Source organism: Schistocerca cancellata, chromosome 8 (assembly GCF_023864275.1).
Source record: "Schistocerca cancellata isolate TAMUIC-IGC-003103 chromosome 8, iqSchCanc2.1, whole genome shotgun sequence".
Lineage (NCBI taxonomy): Eukaryota > Metazoa > Arthropoda > Insecta > Orthoptera > Acrididae > Schistocerca > Schistocerca cancellata.
The window spans coordinates 545,844,010-545,861,415 of NC_064633.1; positions in this window are offsets into that span (position 1 = coordinate 545,844,010).

Consider the following 17,406-nt stretch of genomic DNA (forward strand, 5'->3'; position numbering starts at 1 on the left):
ATCCCGCCGTCTCTGCCCTCTCATGAAGTTTCTCTCGTGTCACGTACATCTCGATTTGGTTCCATGTTTGTATTGTCAAATTCGTGCGGTATCCTCGTTTGATACGCCAGGTTGATATTCTCGGGCAAGGATGACACTTAATGGCTCTTCTTTTGTGCCACCCTTAGCGACCAGAGAACATCGAACCAAGATTTACTGTCGCTTGACAGTAGGCATCCATCAGGAAATGTCGATAGGCGTCGTTGACGTCTGCAAGTTTCTCTGGGCAGTACCTGTCAAAAGGCTCCACGCCCCTTGTGTTGTTTCACCGCGGCCGTCTCGTCACGGTCGCGTGCGTGTGGTGCGTTGCCAGCAGATGTATTTCCGCGCGGTGGACCGCTCGCCCATCTCAGGTCATCGCCTCGAGGAAAGGTCGCCCGGGGCGGCCGCCCATTAGCTCCAGGTACAAGGGAAAGTGTTTGCCGCTTACTCTCCTTTTGTTGTCGGCCGCGCTCCCAAAGTGGCCCGGATGACAGCGTGTCCCGCTGGGAAACCCGCCAGTTTACAACTAGTCCGGCTGCTCCCGCTGTCTCTTAAGAGTTTTGCCGGTTCGCTTTCAGGTTCTCAACTGCATTCACAGAAATTTTTCATCATCCTTATGTGATTACACAATGTCATACATAATACCACTTAGTATTGTCTTTCACAATTTTTAAGAACAAAGTGAGACTTAATATTTTTTTAAAATAAAAAAATTAGATGAATCGACAATATAAAATAAAATTTAAATGACTTGACAATGTAAAAAAAATAAAAGTGAAATGACTTGACAGTATAAAAATAAAAATTTAAATGAACTGACAATATAATATTTAAATCCACATCACTAATGTGGTTCACTTACGTTTTAATAAATCAAATGCTATTTATTAATTCACTAAAATGAATAGGATTATGCCTTGCGCAAGTATAGGTCAGGACAGCATAGGGTTCACATGTTATTTACACACACATACATGCACACCTGTTGTCTATTCTACAAACTAACTACCCATAAACATGCATTACTCAATATTCTACTTCTATCCACTACTAGTTAAGCCCATAAGCTACTTCAATGCTATTTCAACACCGTGTATATACCACTACAACATTCTTCTTGACGCTCGCGGCATACGTCTTGTCACATGATAAATATGGAGAACTTTCCTTAAACATACACATTAAAAAGAACAATGGTTATTTACAAGCCAAAACATTTATACCAGTTCGCACACCTGAAAAGAGACTCGCAATTATACATTTATCATACTCATATATTCACACATAAAACAGTAAGAAAATTTCACCTAAAATTACGTTATCACAACAATTAATCACGCAGATGACTCTGAGAAAGTTAAAAATATTTGCATTATACAGGTTATATTACATTTTCTTACCCATTTTGCTGCGATTTCGTTCCTTCTTTACGTTACCTTTCGCTTCCAAATCAGTTATTTCGCCTGTGGTGGTTATTCTGGATTCATTTCTCATGAATGGCAAAATTGTGGTCACCTCTATTCTGTAAAACAGTATCATCTTAACATATTGAACTTACAACAGACACAAAAGATCCGAATCCTCCTGTAGTTTAAATGACAAATGTTTTGCTTTATCCTTATTACCTTAAACCAAGCTTTCCTTCGTTCCCATAATCAAAATTATTTAATCATCCTCTACCTTCAAGAGGGAAATTTCCTCAGTACAAATCATATAGGCTGCAGTGCATCCCGCACCAGCGAAAACAGTAAGCTGTAATGCTCACAGCATCAGCAAAACACATAAACGTCGCTTTTCTAGGACAAGTATTAACGCAGAATAATTTTTTTTTAGGCTTTGGCTCAACATCAATCAAGACCACAAAAAGAATCCATATTTCTGTTCCATTCTCCATTTGCTGAAAAACTGCTCGTATTTGACTACCACAATAATATTTCAGAGCCACGTAAATTACACAAACCACAATTCTTCTTTCACCTTGAAGGGAATCAATATACTTACGAAATCCACAGACAGCACTTTACGTACTCAGCTATAAAGAACAAAAAAGACATATATCATCAATATTAACATATCATCGCATATTGGAAGCCAATGGTTCAACAATCGTATTATCGCATCCTGTTTTCAAGATTCCAAACTTACTCATTCCTTTCTCAGAGTTCTCCTATCTTAAAATATTCATACAGCACGCATACTATAGTAAGAGATCCTCATTTATACCGACAGATATAGAATAGTAATAGATAGATAGTAGCACTGAAAGCAGAAAATCGGAAACAAGGCTACTAACAGCTGGGGACCTGGGTTTGCCAGACCCATAATACCCACAGATCGGATATTCCCCTGAGTTTCATCTTAACATGTATTTGTCTCTTGTCCTCCGCCCCAGTCTGCTTCAATCGTTCTACTTGCTGTTCCAGCGCATGAATCGCTAGACTGTTGTCCGCTATTGTGTTGCTAACGGACGTGGGACAATGCGTTTCTGCCTCTTGGACCCTCGAAAGTACCTGCTGGTGTTCCCTTTGGCATTCTTCCCTCAGCTCTTGGAAATTCCTAAGTAGCCGTTCTTCGCTTTCTTCAGACTTGGCATCGCCACTACGCCTGCCCCGTTCCAAGGCTTGCAGACGGTCAACGATTTGTTCAAATGCACGGCCCAACTCCTTCATAATATCACCCTTCACTTCATTTGCCAGACCGCTCATTCTTTGTGAGACACCATCGGACACTCTCTGCATCGACCCGCCAACCTTATTTGTCTGCTGTATTAGTTTTTTGTCTATTTGTTCGCCTAGCTCGCGGATCGATTTTTCAGATTTCTGCGTCATTTGTTCGCCTAGCTCTCGGATCGATTTTTCGGATGATTCTTTTTGCTCTCGGAACGATTTTTCAGATTTCTGCGTCATTTGATCGCCTAGCTCTCGGATCGATTTTTCAGATTTCTGGGTCATTTGTTCCCCTAGCTCGCAGATCGATTTTTCAAAGCTCTGCGTCATTTGTTCCCCTAGCTCGCGGATCGATTTTTCAAATGATTCTGTTTGTTCTCGGAACAATTTTTCTGATGATTCTTTTTGTTCTCGGAACGATTTTTCAAATGATTCTTTATTTTGTTGCAATAAGGCTTTCATGAGTTCTGCCAAATCAATTTGGTTAGTTGGAGGCAAATTAATTTGTGGCTCTGATGTGAGCCCGTTCGTCCTGCCTTGCCTTTCGTCTGAAGTATTCCCCATTGCATTTTCGGAACCGCCCGACGCGTTAACATTCGAAATTAAATTATCCCCTTGGTCCATGTTGGTTAGGTTGTCGGACCGCTTACTTTTAGTTTGGTTACGTGTCTGCATTAGTGCAATTTATAACCGGTATGCGACACACTAATCAAAATAAATGTGTCCCACAAAAATTACGACAGTCACACGAAAGATACCCAACCTAGTACACACTTTTTCACACGCAAATCAAATTTTTATCTTTGATCGAAACAGTGGAATTTACAAGCGAGAATAAAAAAAACACACAGACATATAAAACACACAAATATAAAAAAACACAACAAGACAAACAACGCAACGCCGATCAATAACGCCGTGAATTTTTTGAAAGTCTGCTCGGAAACAACACAGAAGTTGTTTGAGCGCTGTAGGAAAAAAATTAAGATTATAACACGCTCGCAATCTAACGTTTCAGAGATTCCAGAGTCTAGCGGAATCACAGAACAGGTTCGCCATGTGTAATATTGTAACTTTATTTTTGGTATGCTGATGTGTAAGGTTGTAACTTTAATTTTGGTATACTGATATCGGTGCTAGTTGACAATGAAAGTGGGTTAAAAGCCGTGATCTGTCTGGGGACGTTAACCGTGGATTACTGGGCAACTGTTTCATCAGATATTTAGCAGACTAACATTAATGATAATCTTTTAATAGTCATACAAAACCGGTAAAATATATATATAAAAAAGGAGAATTTAAATAAAAAGAAAGAAATCAGTTTATACTTGGAAATTTATTTTAAGATTGTTCATTGGAATTTCAGCATATTATACGTGAGTTATAACTGAGCTGGTGCCTTATTTACGATTGAAAAGAATGTGAGATTGTAATCTTACGGAACACATAAACTATGGAGCCAAGATTGGGAGACTGGATACAACACTGCATTCATAAAATAACACACGAAGAACATTGAAACATAAGCAAGAAGAAATTAACCACAACCAACAGATTCAGTTTTTACCCAAAGAAATTACGTTCATACCACAATCCTGTCCGTCATGTAATTACCACACACTGGTATACTAAATTCATATTAACTCTTTGTGAAGTCTTCGCAAAAAGAATAGCTGAGGGCTACTTTGATGATTACACCACATGCTCCACGTGGTCAACTTGGTTTACACAAAGCGTACAACTCCACAATAATTTTGATAATTAAAATACATTAGATCGAAAAGCACTTGACAAAAGAAAAACCTTGAACTGGTTACTAACGTCTTACTATTAACCTGATGGGTCAAACAGTTATATAAGCACGTGGTAGTGGTCTCGCAAAGTACACCCCATGTGAGCTGAACATAAAGAAAAGTTGCTATATTGAAAATATAGTCAAGACGAGACGTTATAATCACACAAACATTCGCATTTAAGATTGATGAACTTAGTTAGAGTTACTGATCAACACGTGGTTCCACTTTACTCACAAAGTAGTAACAAAGCAACTACCGCAAAATAATCTGAATTTAACACGAGAATTACACTCCGCTGCACTTTAAGATAGCATTAGATATTTTAGAGCTAAACCTGAAATCAAAGTGATTAAATTTTCAGTTAGGCTGAACTTAAGAAATCCATTGTCCTACGGACTTAACAGACACGCGCTTAGCCGGAGATCTTACCACTTCAGACGCTCGCCACGGCCACACAGCAACTGCCTACTGCCCAGCGTGCTTCCTCGGTCTCACAAAGACCAACGGAAGTGGCCAGAGGGGCAGCTTCCTATACCAACATGACAACGGACGGACAGGACCATACTAAGGATAGAAACCTCTTTGCTTTTAGGAAGCGTAGCTACCTGTTCCGACGTTGGTCCTACTGTTCTCTAGCAGACAGCCTTGTCTGCTACCCTCAAGCATGCAACTAGAAATACATATGCTCATTCATCCTCTCACACAAAAGGGAAGGGGGATGACAGTATCTTATCATATACAGTATATAAAAGAAAGCGGATGTAGGTTCCGTATGAGACTGTGTGACATGAATTACATATAAGAATTACATATAAACTGTGCTTTAAAGTGTAGTAGTGTGACAGATCGTTCTTGTTTATGTGTAAAAGTAACACGTTCCACTGCTCAGTCTCCTCCCAGATAGTCAGAAACGCCACAGTACATTTAGAAGAGGAATTTATTCCATAAATGGCAACAGATTTAAGAAATTAAACATGAAAGGAATCCAACAGAGACCTTTCAAGACTGATGATTTCATTTTACAGCTTCTTGCTGTTCCGTTCTCGTATGGAGAACGGGTATAATGGCTCCTTAAATGCCTCTGACCGCTCTCTAATTAATATCTTCTCTTTGCGTTCCGCACAGGGGCGATACTCTAGGGGCTGCATTATATTCCTAGAAACTTAATTTAATACTAGTTCTTGAAACTTTGTAAGGAGGCTGTCTACATTCAGGCGTTAGACAGATCAGTTTTCTCAGCATCTCACCGACGCTGTCACACGGGTCATACAAATCTGTATCACACGTGCTGCACTTCTCTGTATAAGCTCAATATCCCCAGTTAGTTCTATTGCGTACTGGTCCCACACAGCTGAGCAGTACTATAGGATGGGTCGCACGAGATTCTGTAAGCAATCTTCTTTGCAGACATACTGAAGACATACTGCATTTTCGCTGAACTCTATCAAGTAACCCAAGTCTGCAGCTCGCTTTACCTATGATTTAGCCAATGTGATCATCTCACTACATATTCCCATAAATTTTTGTTGTGGGTTGGCAGGAGAGCCAACACTGGTATGAGAGGAAGCCGAAAGGCACGCGTTTTAGCTCACGCAGGCTGGCGTGAGGTCTGGAACAGGACAAGGAAATTAGACTGTAGAAAAAACTGACGTAGCTGGTGGAATACTTAACTTTAATCCGTAAGTGGTGAACATCGCTCTTGACGGTACATGTTTTACAGCAGCAATAGTAACTGGTAATGGCGCCTTGCTAGGTCGTAGCAAATGACGTAGCTGAAGGCTATGCTAACTATCGTCTCGGCAAATGAGAGCGTATTTTGTCAGTGAACCATCGCTAGCAAAGTTGGTTGTACAACTGGGGCGAGTGCTAGGAAGTCTCTCTAGACCTGCCGTGTGGCGGCGCTCGGTCTGCAATCACTGATAGTGGCGACACGCGGGTCCGACGTATACTAACGGACCGCGGCCGATTTAAAGGCTACCACCTAGCAAGTGTGGTGTCTGGCGGTGACACCACAATTTTTACACCCCGGTATTTATAGTCTATGAGTTGACTGACTCCAGTTGCGAATTGGCTATTTCTACAGCTTTTCTAGATAGTACATCATTATAGATAATTGCACCAACTGCATAAAGTCTTTTACTATTTATACTGTCTGCCAGACGATTAATGTGAAACATAAACTATTCGGCTCCTAATACACTTCCATAGCGAGCGCTTGAAGTTACATCTGCGTCTGTCGATATGTGCAAAAGGCAACAAACTGCGTCTTCCCTACCAAGAATTTTTCAACACAGATGCAAAGTTCGTTTGATATCCTGTATGATCATCCTTTGCCTGTGAGATGGTAAATACACATTTGTACATTTAGATAATTCCTTTGACAATGTTGACTTGAAAGCGCTCTTTGAAATTCTGAAGGTAGCTGGCATAGAATACAGGGAGCGTAAGGATATCTACAACTTGAACAGAAATCACACTGCTGATACAGGGTGTTTCAAAAATGACCGGTATATTTGAAACGGCAATAAAAACTAAACGAGCAGCGATAGAAATACACCGTTTGTTGCAATATGCTTGGGACAACAGTATATTTTCAGGCGGACAAACTTTCGAAATTGCAGTAGTTACAATTTTCAACAACAGATGGCGCTGCAAGTGATGTGAAAGATATAGAAAACAACGCAGTCTGTGGGTGCGCCATTCTGTACGTCGTCTTCCTGCTGTAAGCGTGTACTGTTCACAACGTGCAAGTGTGCTGTGGACAACATGGTTTATTCCTTAGAACAGAGGATTTTTCTGGTGTTGGAATTCCACCGCCTAGAACACAGTGTTGTTGCAACAAGACGAAGTTTTCAACGGAGGTTTAATGTAACCAAAGGACCGAAAAGCGATACAATAAAGGATCTGTTTGAAAAATTTCAACGGACTGGGAACGTGACGGATGAACGTGCTGGAAATGTAGGGCGACCGTGTACGGCAACCACAGAGGGCAACGCGCAGCTAGTGCAGCAGGTGATCCGACAGCGGCCTCGGGTTTCCGTTCGCCGTGTTGCAGCTGCGGTCCAAATGACGCCAACGTCCACGTATCGTCTCATGCGCCAGAGTTTACACCTCTATCCATACAAAATTCAAACGCGGCAACCCCTCAGCGCCGCTACCATTGCTGCACGAGAGACATTCGCTAACGATATAGTGCGCAGGATTGATGACGGCGATATGCATGTGGGCAGCATTTGGTTTACCGACGGAGCTTATTTTTACCTGGACGGCTTCGTCAATAAACAGAACTGGCGCATATGGGGAACCGAAAAGCCCCATGTTGCAGTCCCATCGTCCCTGCATCCTCAAAAAGTACTGGTCTGCGCCGCCATTTCTTCCAAAGGAATCATTGGCCCATTTTTCAGATCCGAAACGATTACTGCATCACGCTGTCTGGACATTCTTCGTGAATTTGTGGCGGTACAAACTGCCTTAGACGGCACTGCGAACACCTCGTGGTTTATGCAAGATGGTGCCCGGCCACATCGCACGGCCGACGTCTTTAATTTCCTGAATGAATATTTCGATGATCGTGTGATTGCTTTGGGCTATCCGAAACATACAGGAGGCGGCGTGGATTGGCCTCCCTATTCGCCAGACATGAACCCCTGTGACTTCTTTCTGTGGGGACACTTGAAAGACCAGGTGTACCGCCAGAATCCAGAAACAATTGAACAGCTGAAGCAGTACATCTCATCTGCATGTGAAACCATTCCGCCAGACACGTTGTCTAAGGTTTCGGGTAATTTCATTCAGAGACTACGCCATATTATTGCTACTCATGGTGGATATGTGGAAAACATCGTACTATAGAGTTTCCCAGACCGCAGCGCCATCTTTTGTTGAAAATTGTAACTACTGTAATTTCGAAAGTTTGTCCGCCTGAAAATATACTGTTGTCCCAAGGATATTGCAACAAATGGTGTATTTCTATCGCTGCTCGTTTAGTTTGTATTGCCGTTTCAAATATACCGGTCATTTTTGAAACACCCTGTATGAAAGTGGAATGAAGTAAAAGGGAAGCAGCATCTGAGAAGGGACTTAGATGTGGTTGTAGCCTACCCCCTACGTTATTCAGTCGTGTATTTAACGAGCACCCATGGAAACTAAAGAGAAATGTGTAAAAGGAGCTGATGTTCAGGGAAAAAAAAAATGGTTCAAATGGCTCTGAGCACTATGGGACTCAACATCTTAGGTCAGTCCCCTAGAACTTAGAACTACTTAAACCTAACTAACCTAAGGACATCACACACACCCATGCCCGAGGCAGGATTCGAACCTGCGACCGTAGCAGTCCCGCGGTTCCGGACTGCAGCGCCAGAACCGCTAGACCACCGCGGCCGGCTGTTCAGGAAAAATAAATAAAAACGTTACGATATATCTCTGTCAGGAAAGGGAAAGGACTGGGAAGATCAGTTGAACGAAGTGGATAGTGTCTCGAAATAAGATTATAGCTTGAAGATATACAGAATTAGGAAACAGTATAATGGATCGTAACCGAGTTCAGTTAAATTAAGCTGTCAAAATTGGAAAACGAAATGAGTCACTGAAAGGAGTACACGAATTTTGACGTTTTCGCATCAAAATAACTTACGATTGCTGAGTTAGAGAGAATATAAAGTGAAGACTGGCAGTAACAAGAGTAGATTTTCCAAAAAAGAGAGAGTCTTAACATCGATAACAAATTTAAGAGTAACGAAAGGTTTTCTGAAAGTATTTGTCTGGAATGTAGCGTTATATGGAAGTGAAACGGGAGCTACAAATTTATAACCAAGAAGAGCATATAAAACTTTTCAAACGTGATACCTCAGAAGAACGCTGAAACTTAGATGAGTAGATCGAATAATTAACGAATAGTAATTTAACTGAATAAGAGAGAAACTTTACTAAAAGAAGGAATATGTGTGAGAGGTGAAAACTGTAAACGGAGATGAAGGCTTGAATGCAGTAAGCAAATACAGTGGATGTCCTGTAGAAAGCAGTAGTTAATCAGGGATGACCTAAGTTTAGAGGCAGATGAATAATTCTTCTACCAAATTTTCTGATCTCATACGTCATAGTGTAAATACCTCACAAATAAAGCCAGATGTCACAGCAGTTTCTATTATCTAGGCGTATCCTGTCACGCTAATAATCTTCCATTTCGAAAATTCCAGTTTAAGGAGAGAAATAAAATATCACGTTTACTTCCATTACCAAATAAAAAATTTAACATCATATAAACTTACTTGTTATAGACCAGCATGCAACCATATTTAACTAGAGATCTTTCCTTAACTTGCCTGTCAGAGGATTCGTTCCGCGTCTCTATGACGTTTCGTGAAATGTATCTCATAGAATATGTAACTATATTAAATAATACTAAACTAAAGTAGTTGATTGGCTTCCGACAGACCTGTGAATGTCAGAGAAAATTTTTCATTTCGTCACGACGAGAAACTTGACATTATGGGCTGTACCATGCAAAGCCGTCTAATATACCTCTCGTTCTTTTTTTATTGATGCATTTGTGTATATCTGTCTTTGGAAGGAAGGTATGTAGTGCTGGGATCTGTCACTGCAGTTTTGAAATTGACGTAAAAGCAGGCTTATTCGCGTGATATTTGGTTGGTAGCAACAAGTAATCCCGGTATTATCGTCCCTGCCAGCGGAGTTGCGTGTTGGGTATCTTTATTCGTTGTGGCTCCGCATGTAACATAAGATTCGTGCTTGCGATTCGGACAACTTTGTGGTAACGACATCGTTTAGCATGCACAATCCATCGTGTGGCTTTGAAGCCCTGTGATAGTTCCAGGCATAACTGCCATCGGTAGGTTGTCGAGATAACAATTGAAAGGCAACCTGTGGCAAGTCAAGAGCACTTCACTTGGCACTAGATCACCTGCGAGTGAACATGAACATTATTACATTACCTATTATAGATGAAGGGCACTTGCTGTTGTACAGCTTCGCCGATACATTGAAGTACCTTGCAGCATTTATGTGTTCCATGAATTACCAACGATGCAAAATTATATCATTGGATGTGTTATTAATATCGCTATAGAGAAAAACGTCACGTTTGAAAGCAGCATTCGTGCCCAGTGCGGTATTAGAACCTGGGACTATATCTCGTTTCGAATCAGCAACGCCACCGATGATATAGCTACAAGTAGAGGACACGCTCGGACAGTGGAAGGAAAAGAATGGAAGTAGGCTGTGTTCTTTTCAAAGAAAATCTTTTAACCAAATGACGTACGTTCGTATTTTTCTGCAACTGATTTTACTTTGTTTTGATTAAAACAGATACCGTGAAGATACTGCTTTACAGAAACCGCTAGTAATAGAGAAGATTTGATATAGACCTCTGCTACTCATTTCAAGAAATATGAAAAATGACTAAACGGCCAGGAAACATACTGAAGTGGAAGAAGTAATTCTGAATCTAATGAAGATGGAAGTGCATGGTTGAATGGATGGCACATGTATCAATGAACTTCTTTGCTCGATTCCTAGAGATGAAGAAAGACCTAAACGACGAGATAGTGGAAGGTGGGCATATGACTCTTAAAACATGCCGGAACGACATGGGTGCGTGTGAGGTGGAAAACTTGAATAAATGTCAACGTCAAACGAAACAGCGACAGTAGAGATTTTTTTTTTTGAAGAAACATTTAATTTTCGTAACGAACCTGTAATCAAACTACATTTTTATCATTCATAAAATTACATTCCCCCTCACCCCAACCCCTCTCCGAAGAAAGCAGATACGTAACTACCCTCAGAATGTGAGACACTGCGGTAGCGGGTATGCGCGTCACATCTGTGCAGGAAAAACTGACATGTAACAGCTGTACCGGAACCGTCTGGGACGAGGCAACGATCCCCGGGGGTTAGATAAGAGGATGAAAATTACAAGTTTTTGATTGCGTAAAGGCATCTACATCTACATCTACATCCATACTCCGCAAGCCACCTGACGGTGTGTGGCGGAGGGTACCTTGAGTACCTCTATCGGTTCTCCCTTCTATTCCAGTCTCGTATTGTTCGTGGAAAGAAGGATTGTCGGTATGCCTCTGTGTGGGCTCTAATCTCTCTGATTTTATCCTCATGGTCTCTTCGCGAGATATACGTAGGAGGGAGCAATATACTGCTTGACTCTTCGGTGAAGGTATGTTCTCGAAACTTTGACAAAAGCCCGTACCGAGCTACTGAGCGTCTCTCCTGCAGAGTCTTCCACTGGAGTTTATCTATTATCTCCGTAACGCTTTCGCGATTACTAAATGATCCTGTAACGAAGCGCGCTGCTCTCCGTTGGATCTTCTCTCTGTCTTGTATCAACCCTATCTGGTACGGATCCCACACTGCTGAGCAGTATTCAAGCAGTGGGCGAACAAGCGTACTGTAACCTACTTCCTTTGTTTTCGGATTGGATTTCCTTAGGATTCTTCCAATGAATCTCAGTCTGGCATCTGCTTTACCGACGATCAACATTATATGATCATTCCATTTTAAATCACTCCTAATGCGTACTCCCAGATAATTTATGGTATTAACTGCTTCCAGTTGCTGACCTGCTATTTTGTAGCTAAATGATAAAGGATCTATCTTTCTGTGTATTCGCAGCACATTACACTTGTCTACATTGAGATTCAATTGCCATTCCCTGCACCATGCGTCAATTCGCTGCAGATCCTCCTGCATTTCAGTACAATTTTCCATTGTTACAACCTCTCGATACACCACAGCATCATCTGCAAAAAGCCTCAGTGAACTTCCGATGTCATCCACCAGGTCATTTATGTATATTGTGAATAGCAACGGTCCTATGACACTCCCCTGCGGCACACCTGAAATCACTCTTACTTCGGAAGACTTCTCTCCATTGAGAATGACATGATGTGTCCTGTTATCTAGGAACTCCTCAATCCAATCACACAATTGGTCTGATAGTCCATATGCTCTTACTTTGTTCATTAAACGACTGTGGGGAACTGTATCGAACGCCTTGCGGAAGTCAAGAAACACGGCATCTACCTGTGAACCCGTGTCTATGGCACTCTGAGTCTCGTGGACGAATAGCGCGAGCTGGGTTTCACACGACCGTCTTTTTCGAAACCCTTGCTGATTCCTACAGAGTAGATTTCTAGTCTCCATAAAAGTCATTATACTCGAACACAATACGTGTTCCAAAATTCTACAACTGATCGACGTTAGAGATATAGGTCTATAGTTCTGCACATCTGTTCGACGTCCCTTCTTGAAAACGGGGATGACTTGTGCCCTTTTCCAATCCTTTGGAACGCTACGCTCTTCTAGAGACCTACGGTAAACCGCTGCAAGAAGGGGGGCAAGTTCCTTCGCGTACTCTGTGTAAAATCGAACTGGTATCCCATCAGGTCCAGAGGCCTTTCCTCTTTTGAGGCAAGCGTATATGAATGGGATTGTGGCCTGACGGACAGCATATTTCATTCCAGACAGGTGAAGGCACTCGTTCACAAGCTTATCGTACCTGTCGCCAAAGACAAACCCGACACGGTTGATTTCATGGGTAAAAGCAGAAAACGAGAGCAAGTTGCGCAACGGAAGACAGAAAGTAAACACACACAAAAAATTTTTGCATCCCCCCGATTCCCGGAACTCCTGAAGAGAGACGTCGACTGTGGATATTGTGTCACAGACACAGTCCCTTTGACTGTTCAGAGATGTCACTAAACCCGCCCAAAGATGTAAACAACCATGCATGAGCAGCGCCTATTAGTCGGAGGGGGTCGGACAGCCGATCAGTTCCAGTCATACCACCAGGAAGGAGGTACACGGCTCGTATTGTCTGTAGTGCAACCATGCCTAGACCGTCAGCACCGTCGCTCGATCGCGACCGTATTGTTACTTCATGCCAGCAAGAGCTCTCAACAAGGAAAGTGTCCAGGCGTCTCGGACTGAACCAAACCGATGTTGTTCGGACATGGAGGAGATACAGAGAGACAGGAACTGTCGATGACATGCCTTGCTCAGGCCACCCAATGGCTACCACTACGGTGATTGACCGCTGCCTACGGATTATGGCTAGGAGGAACCCTCACACCTAGGCCACCATGTTGAATTACGCTTTTCGTGCAACCACAGGAAGTCGTGTTACGACTCAAACTGTACGCAATAGGCTGAATGACGCTCAACTTCACTCCCGACGTCCACGGCGAGGTCCATCTTTGCAACTACGACACCATGCAGCGCGCTACAGATGGGCCCAACAACATGCCGAATGGACCACTCGGGATTTGCATCACACTTCTCTTCAACGATGAGTGTCGCATATGCCTTCTACCAGACAATCGTCGGAGATGTGTTTGGAGGCAACCCGGTCGGGCTGAATGCCTTAGACGCACTGTCCACAGAGTGCAGCAAGGTGGAGGTTTCCTGCTATTTTGGTGTGGCGTTATGTGGGGTCGACGTACGCCGCTGGTGGTCACGCAAGGCGCCGTAACGTCTGTACGATACGTGAATGCCATCCTCCGACCGACAGTGCAACCATATCGGCAGCATATTGGCGAGGCATTCGTCTTCATGGACGACAATTCGCGCCCCCGTCGTGCACATCTTGTGAATGACTTCCTTCAGGATAACGACATCGCTCGACTGGAGTGGCCAGCATATTCTCCAGACATGAACCTTATCGAACATTCCTGGGGTAGATTAAAAAGGGCTGTTGATGGACGACGTAGCCCGCCAACCACTCTGTGGCATCTACGCCGAATCGCCTTTGAGGAGTGGGACAATCTGGACCAACAGTGTCTTGATGAACTTCTAGATAGTATGCTACAACGAATGCAGGCATGCATCAATGCAAGAGGACGTGCTTCTTGGTTTTAAACGTACCGGTGTGTACAGCAGTCTGGACCACCACCTCTGAAGGTCTCGCTGTATGGTGGTACAACATGCAATGTGTGGTTTTTTGAGCAATAAAAAGGGCAGAAATGATGTGTATGTTGATCTATTTTAAAATTTTCTGTACAGGTTCCGGAACTCTCGGAGCCGAGGTGACGCAAAACTTTTTATGATATGTATAAAAAAACGTACAACAGGGAAAAATCATAAAAAGCAAATTTGGCGATAGGAAGCAGAAACAACTAAAAGGGACAGTATTCAGCCCAGGTACCAAGCTCGCATAGCCACAGCCTGATGACCTGCGTTCACAACGCAAGTACTAAGGAAATACTGATAATGCTGAGCGAAGAGTTAAATTTTATACATTGTAAATTATGATGTCACACTACAGCGATATACTAAGAATTGAAATAACCAAATAACAATTCTGTTAAGACATTATATCTATTTTATCGCTATTCTTCTCAGAATTCATGATAAATGCGGCGCGTTGAAAGTGGGGTGGTGGAGAGTGGAAGGAGACAACAACCTTGAACAGAACCCAGGTGCATAGCTTTGTGGGGCCACTTCAAACACTGCATCACCTGACTTGAATCGAGGCCCACGAGAAAGCAGGTTGATACGCGTACGTCACGAAGGTGGACTCGCTCAAAATGGTTCAACTGGCTCTAAGAACTATGGGACTTAACATCTAAGGTCATCAATCCCCTATACTTAGAAACTACACTACAGGCCATTAAAATTGCTACACCATGAAGATGACGTGCTACAGACGCGAAATTTAACCGACAGGAAGAAGATACTGTGATATGCAAATGATTAGCTTTTCAGAACATTCACACAAGGTTGGCGCCGGTGGCGACACCTACAATATGCTGACATGAGGAAAGTTTCCAACCGATTTCTCATACACAAACAGCAGTTGACCGGCGTTGCCTGGTGAAACGTTGTTGTGATGCCTCGTGTAAGGAGGAGAAATGCGTACCATCACGTTTTCGACTTTGATAAAGGTCGGATTGTAGCCTATCGCGATTGCGGTTTATCGTATCGCGACATTGCTGCTCGCGTTGGTCGAGATCCAATGACTGTTAGCGGAATATGGAATCGGTGGGTTCAGGAGGGTAATACAGAACGCCGTGCTGGATCCCAACGGCCTCGTATCAGTAGCAGTCGAGATGACAGGCATCTTATCCGCATGGCTCTAACGGATCGTGCAGCCACGTCTCGATCCCTGAGTCAAAAGATTGGGACGCTTGCAAGACAACAACCATCTTTACGAACAGTTCGACGACGTTGGCAACAGCATGGACTATCAGCTCGGAGACCATAGCTGCGGTTACCCTTGACGCTGCATCAAAGACAGGAGCGCCTGCGATGTTGTACTCAACGACGAACCTGGGTGCACGAATGGCAAAAAGTCATTTTTTCGGATGGATCCAGGTTCTGTTTACAGCATCAAGATGGTCGCATCCGTGTTTGGCGACATCGCGGTGAACGCACATTGGAAGCGTGTATTCGTTATCACCAGACTGGCATGTCACCCGGCGTGATGGTATGGGGTGCCATTGGTTACACGTCTCGGTCACCTCTTGTTCGCACTGACGGCACTTTGAACAATGGACGTTACATTTCAGATGTGTTACGTCCCGTGGCTCTACCCTCCATTCGATCCCTGCGGAACACTACATTTCAGCAGGATAATGCACGAACGCATGTTGCAGGTCCTGTACGGGCCTTTCTGGATACAGAAAATGTTCGACTGCTGCCCTGGCCAGCACATTCTCCACATCTCTCACCAATTGAAAACCCCTGGTCAGTGGTGGCCGAGCAACTGGCTAGTCACAATACGCCAGTCACTACTCCAGATGAACTGTGGTATCGTGTTGAAGCTACATGTGCAGCTGTGCCTGTACACGCCATCCAAGCTCTGTTTGACTCAATGCCCAGGCGTATCAAGGCCGTTATCACGGCCAGAGGTGGTTGTTCTGGGTAATGATTTCTCAGGATCTTTGCACCCAAATTGCGTGAAAATGTAATCACATGTCAGTTCTAGTGTAATATATTTGTCCAATGAATACCCGTTTATCATCTGCATTTCTTCTTCGTGTAGCAATTTTAATGGCAAGTAGTGTACTAAAACCTAACTAACCTAAGGACATCACACACTTCCACGCCCGAGGCAGGTTTCGAACTTGCGACCGTAGCAGCAGCGCGGTTCCGGACTGATGTGCCTAGAACCGCTCGGCCACAACGGCCGGCTAGGCTCGCTCAGCTCGGCAGACAAAATGCGTTTCTAAACCTGTTAACTCGCAGTTGGGTGTGTACATACTAACGCGAATTGCATCTTCTACTGTAATCTGCTATTACGAAGTCTTACTGATTAAAAGCATTACAACAAAATTCAATTTAAGATCAGTACTAGATATAAATTGTGTAACGGCTTGTTTATAGCATTTAGTCCCTTCTGCTTAGTTCTCATTTCATACAAGACGTAGTGCCTTATAATCATTTTGATAATCGTTTTGCAATTGATAATCATTTTTGCATGATTTTAATTTTATTGTACCCCAGTACAGCCGTAACAATTTATTAGTAGGCCTATGGACTTCCGATCATTGTAAGACTCCACAATAGCGGATACCAGTAGGAGATGCAATTCTGGCTTATACGTACACACCTACTTACGAGTTAACTGGTGTAGAAACGCAGTTTGCTGAGTTCAGCGAGAAAGGGAGGCGAGCGAGCGGAGACCTAATTTCGTGACGTACGTAAGCCTCGCTTGAATTCAGAGTGTGATAATTGTTGAGAAAGTCTTCGGACACTGACGGTCCATGCAAAAGAATCTGAGACTGATTTTATTCCTGACGTATAACCAACGTCAGCGCAGCAGTAACTACAGTGCCAGGTTGAAATAGCAAGCGTGAACAACAAATGTGCATTTGACCATTCAGTTGTAAGCAGACAGTGTCAAATAGTGGACGTGCGACCTTAGGTGTCAAATTTGTCGTGTTAGAAATCGC